Here is a 4,460-nt window from a genome sequence, read left to right on the forward strand (position 1 = left end):
TCTTCTGATGAAGGCAGCAGGAGCACCCCTAGCAACTTGCCAAAGGCTACCATGAGACAGAGGAAGAAGAGGACTTCAGATTCCGAAGATGAGGACTATGTGGCAGAGGAAGAGGCCACTTCCAAGAGAGTTGAGCCAGCTCAAGGCACAAAGCCAGGGCTGAAAATCAAAAGGCCAACAGGCAGGCAGCCAATGTCAAAGGCCAGAATGTCAACTGAGAAGCCCATAGAGCCAGTTGCAGCTGAGGTCAAGAAAAGAAAGTAAAGGGTGAAGAAGACTGTGGCTAGAGTGCTTGGCAATGCTTCCATCATGGAAGAGGAAGAAGAAGAAGAGGTAGCTGCACCAGCGCCCAAGGCACCCAAGCTAATGGGAGATGCCATAAAATCAGGGGGAGCTGCTTCCAAGGCCAAGCCAGCTCCAAAGCCAAAGCCAAATAGGAACACAAGAAGCATTCCTGCAGCTGAGAAGAACAAGGCCCCAGTACCTGAGACTATTGCTGAAGAAGAGGATGAAGAGCAAATTCTGAGAAAGCTAAAGCCCAAGATCCCAGACCACAACGATGCTCATCCTGTGGCTGAGGACATGAAGCTCAGGAGAGATTCAGGGTTGAGGAAGTGGAGAGAAGCAGACCCATATGCTTCAAGGAGAAGGACAGCAGTTGACTACAGGTTTCACACCAAGGAGCAGCAGGATTTCTATGAGACTGTTTTGCTTGATAAGAAGCCAATTTTCTGTGACATGAGATGGGTCGACTGGACCTACATGAGGGATAAGGAGGAACACTACCCAGGAGTATATGACAGCTTTAATGCTTGTGGAGTTGCTAACTTTGTTGGGCAGAAGCTCACAAAGTGGAACGAGGAACTGATCATGCAATTCTACTCCACGGCACACTTTTATCCAGATGGGAGGATCACATGGATGTCTGAGGGTACGAGGTACCAATCCACTGTTGAGGAATGGGCAAAGTTGATTAATGCCCCAGAGGAGCATGATGATGACATGGACATATATGCCAAGAAGAAGATGGACCAAAACTCAATGTCCAATATGTACAAGGAGATCCCAAATGAAGAACTTGATACTTTCAAGTTTGTCTCAATGCATTATCTCCTGTCAGGTCTACCTACGATCAATTGGATACTAAGGCACACCTTACTGCCCAAGTCTGGAGATCACAAGATGATCAGAGGCCATGCTATCAACTTGCTACATGTGTTTGATGTACCTCAGAAGTTCAAGGTGATGAGCCTCATAGTGGAAACAATCAAGAGGACTACATCAGATCAGAAGAGGAGTTGCGGATATGCCCCTCAAATTCAGGAGCTCATCAACTCCAAGATGGGCACGGGCATATATTTATTGGATAAGGAACATTTGCCCATCCGTCCAGATTTTGAGGACAATCAAGTTGTCATGACTGAGAACGAGCCATCATCTGCCCAAGCATACGCAAAGAAGGAGAAGGCGAGGAAGGAGAAAGCTGCCAAGGTGCCTACTCAAGAGGAGGCATCTGAGTATTTCTTGAAGACTAAACAAGAGCATCTTGGTTACTTGATTGCATCCACGCTGAGGATTGAGCAAAGTCTGGCCACCCTCACTCAGAATCAGCAGAGCCTAGAGAGAATCATGGAACAGAAGTTCTATGACTTGGATGTCAAAGTAACGGAAGTTCAGTCTGCAATGGAGCAGCTCCAGGAGGACATGCAGGAGAGGAGAGGCAGGACTACCACTCATGCCTTTGCCAGAGTGCCAAGAGGTCCGAGGTTGTCTGCCGTGCCAGTTGCTGACACAAGAGCCACCACCTCAGCACCAGCCACAGCCTCAGTTCTACCAGCTCCAGCATCTACTTCAGCTCCAACTCCAGCGTCTACTTCAGCATCTACCGAAGCCTTCGTCCTTGGAGTGATCCGGACTCCACCACCACCTGAAGATCAAGCCTGAGCGTCGATCTAGTGCTATGCATTTTCTAGGAACTTTTTGGTAACTTGTTGCCAAAGGGGGAGAAGATGTATAGATCATAGGCTTCGAGAGAGAGTGTGTGCTTTTTCTCTCTTGCTTTATTTGGTGGTTTTTCCAACTTGTTTGCTTTTGAGTGCTTGAGATACTATGCTTGTGAGACATTGATGATCATGTGTTTGATCATAAGCTACACTTAATGCTTGCTTATTGCTATTATCCTATCTATCTTGTGTGATCATTCACTATTGGTGATGAGTGCATGTATTTCATTCTTATCATTTTAAGCGCTCCACCAAGATGTATGTGACATGGAAGAGTAACCCATGACTCTAACTCTTTGTGCATTTGCAGTCCAAAGAAAATTTTAAATATGCACAAATTTAGGGGGAGCTCTTACTTATCACATACTTCTCAAAGCGACGATATATTTCATGCTTATTATCATTTGTCGAAGCTTTGATCTATATGTTGTCATCAATTACCAAAAAGGGGGAGATTGAAAGTGCAACTATCCCTAGGTGGTTTTGGTAATTCATAACAACATATAGCTCAATGAGCTAATGCTATTCCAAGATAATTATTTCAGGAAAGCTCAATGATTGGCATGGCATGGATGTGAAAGTGGAACCCTCAAAATGCTAAGGACAAAGGATTGGCTCAAGCTCAAAAGCTCAAGACTCTTCATTTTATATTTTAGTGATCCAAGATCACATTGAGTCTTTAGGAAAAGCCAATACTATCAAGGAGGGATGAGGTGTTGCTTAATGAGCCTCTTGCTTCATGTGCTTAGTGATATGCTCCAAAACCCTCAACTACTTTCCCATATCCACATTTGACCTAAACCCTAAGCCAAACTCGGTCCTACCGATTCTTCCTATCCGACGCCACCGAGCTTTCATTTGTCATAAGCCACTGCCAAACCCTAGCAATTCGGTCCTACCGATAGGGACCTCGGTCTCACCGAGATGGGGTTGCAAACTCTCTATTTCCCTTTCGTAACTTTTCGATCTCACCGAAAGAGCGAATCGGTCCCACCGAGATTGCAATGTAAATTCAGTGTTTCCCTTTTGTAACTTTTCGGTCTCACCGAAAGAGCAAATCGGTCCCACCGAGTTTGCCTGACCAACTCTCTGGTTAGCTAATTACCAAATTCGGTCTCACCGAGTTTGTGTAATCGGTCGCACCGAGATTACGTTATGCCCAAACCCTAACCATATCGGTCCTACCGAGTTGCATGTCAGTCCCACCGAAAATCTCTAACGGTCACTAGGTTTACATTTTCGGTCTGACCGAGTTTGTTGATTCGGTCCCACCGAGAGTGGAAAACTGTGTGTAACGGTTGGATTTTGTGTGGAGGCTATATATACCCCTCCACCTCCTCTTCATTCATGGAGAGAGCCATCAGAACACATACACCATTCCAACTCATATGTTCTGAGAGAGAACCACCTACTCATGTGTTGAGACCAAGATATTCCATTCGTACCTTATGAATCTTGATCTCTAGCTTTCCCAAGTTGCTTTCCACTCAAATCTTCTTTCCACCAAATCCAAATCCTATGAGAGAGAGTTGAGTGTTGGGGAGACTATCATTTGAAGCACAAGAGCAAGGAGTTCATTACCTACACACCATTTGTTACTTCTTGAAGAGTGGTGTCTCCTAGATTGGCTAGGTTTCACTTGGGAGCCTCCGACAAGAGTGTGGAGTTGAACCAAGGAGTTTGTAAGGGCAAGGAGATCGCCTACTTCCTGAAGACCTACCGCTAGTGAGGCAAGTCCTGTGTGGGCGATGGCCATGGTGGGATAGACAAGGTTGCTTCTTCATGGACCCTTTGTGGGTGGTTGCTTCTTCGTGGACCCTTCGTGGGTGGAGCCCTGTGTGGACTCGCGCAACCGTTACCCTTCATGGGTTGAAGTCTCCATCAACGTGGATGTAGGATAGCACCACCTATCCGAACCACGGGAAAAACATCCGTGTCTCCAATTGCGTTTAAATTCTCCAAATCCTTCCCTTTACATTCTTGCAATTTGCATGCTCTACTTTCCGCTGCCTATATACTCTTTGCATGCTTGCTTGAATTATGTGATGATTGCTTGACTTGTCCTAAATTAGCTAAAATCCGCCAAGAACTAAAATTGGTAAAAGGTTAAGTTTTTATTTGGCAAGTAGTCTAATCACCCCCCTCTAGACATACTTCGATCCTACAGCCTCCCTACGCAAGCATTAATTTCTTGGGCATGCTTCTTTGTGCTCAATGTTGTGTGCACTTTGAGCATATTGGCAACTCCAAAACTAGCTTGATGGCTCATCTTGCAATTTACGCTGACACATTGCAACAAACAGAGGAGGCAATAGAAATCACTCAACATCAAATGATTTTGTGTAGTAACACTGAAATTATCTTCATTGTCCTGAATGTGATAAGATAGGAAAGCGCTATAATTAAACGGTGTCATAGAAAAGTAGCAGATATCAATAGCTCGTCATGAAAAAACAC

This window comes from Triticum urartu, chromosome 3A (genome assembly GCF_056163025.1).
Source record: "Triticum urartu cultivar PI428250 chromosome 3A, HENAU_Tu73, whole genome shotgun sequence".
NCBI lineage: Eukaryota > Viridiplantae > Streptophyta > Magnoliopsida > Poales > Poaceae > Triticum > Triticum urartu.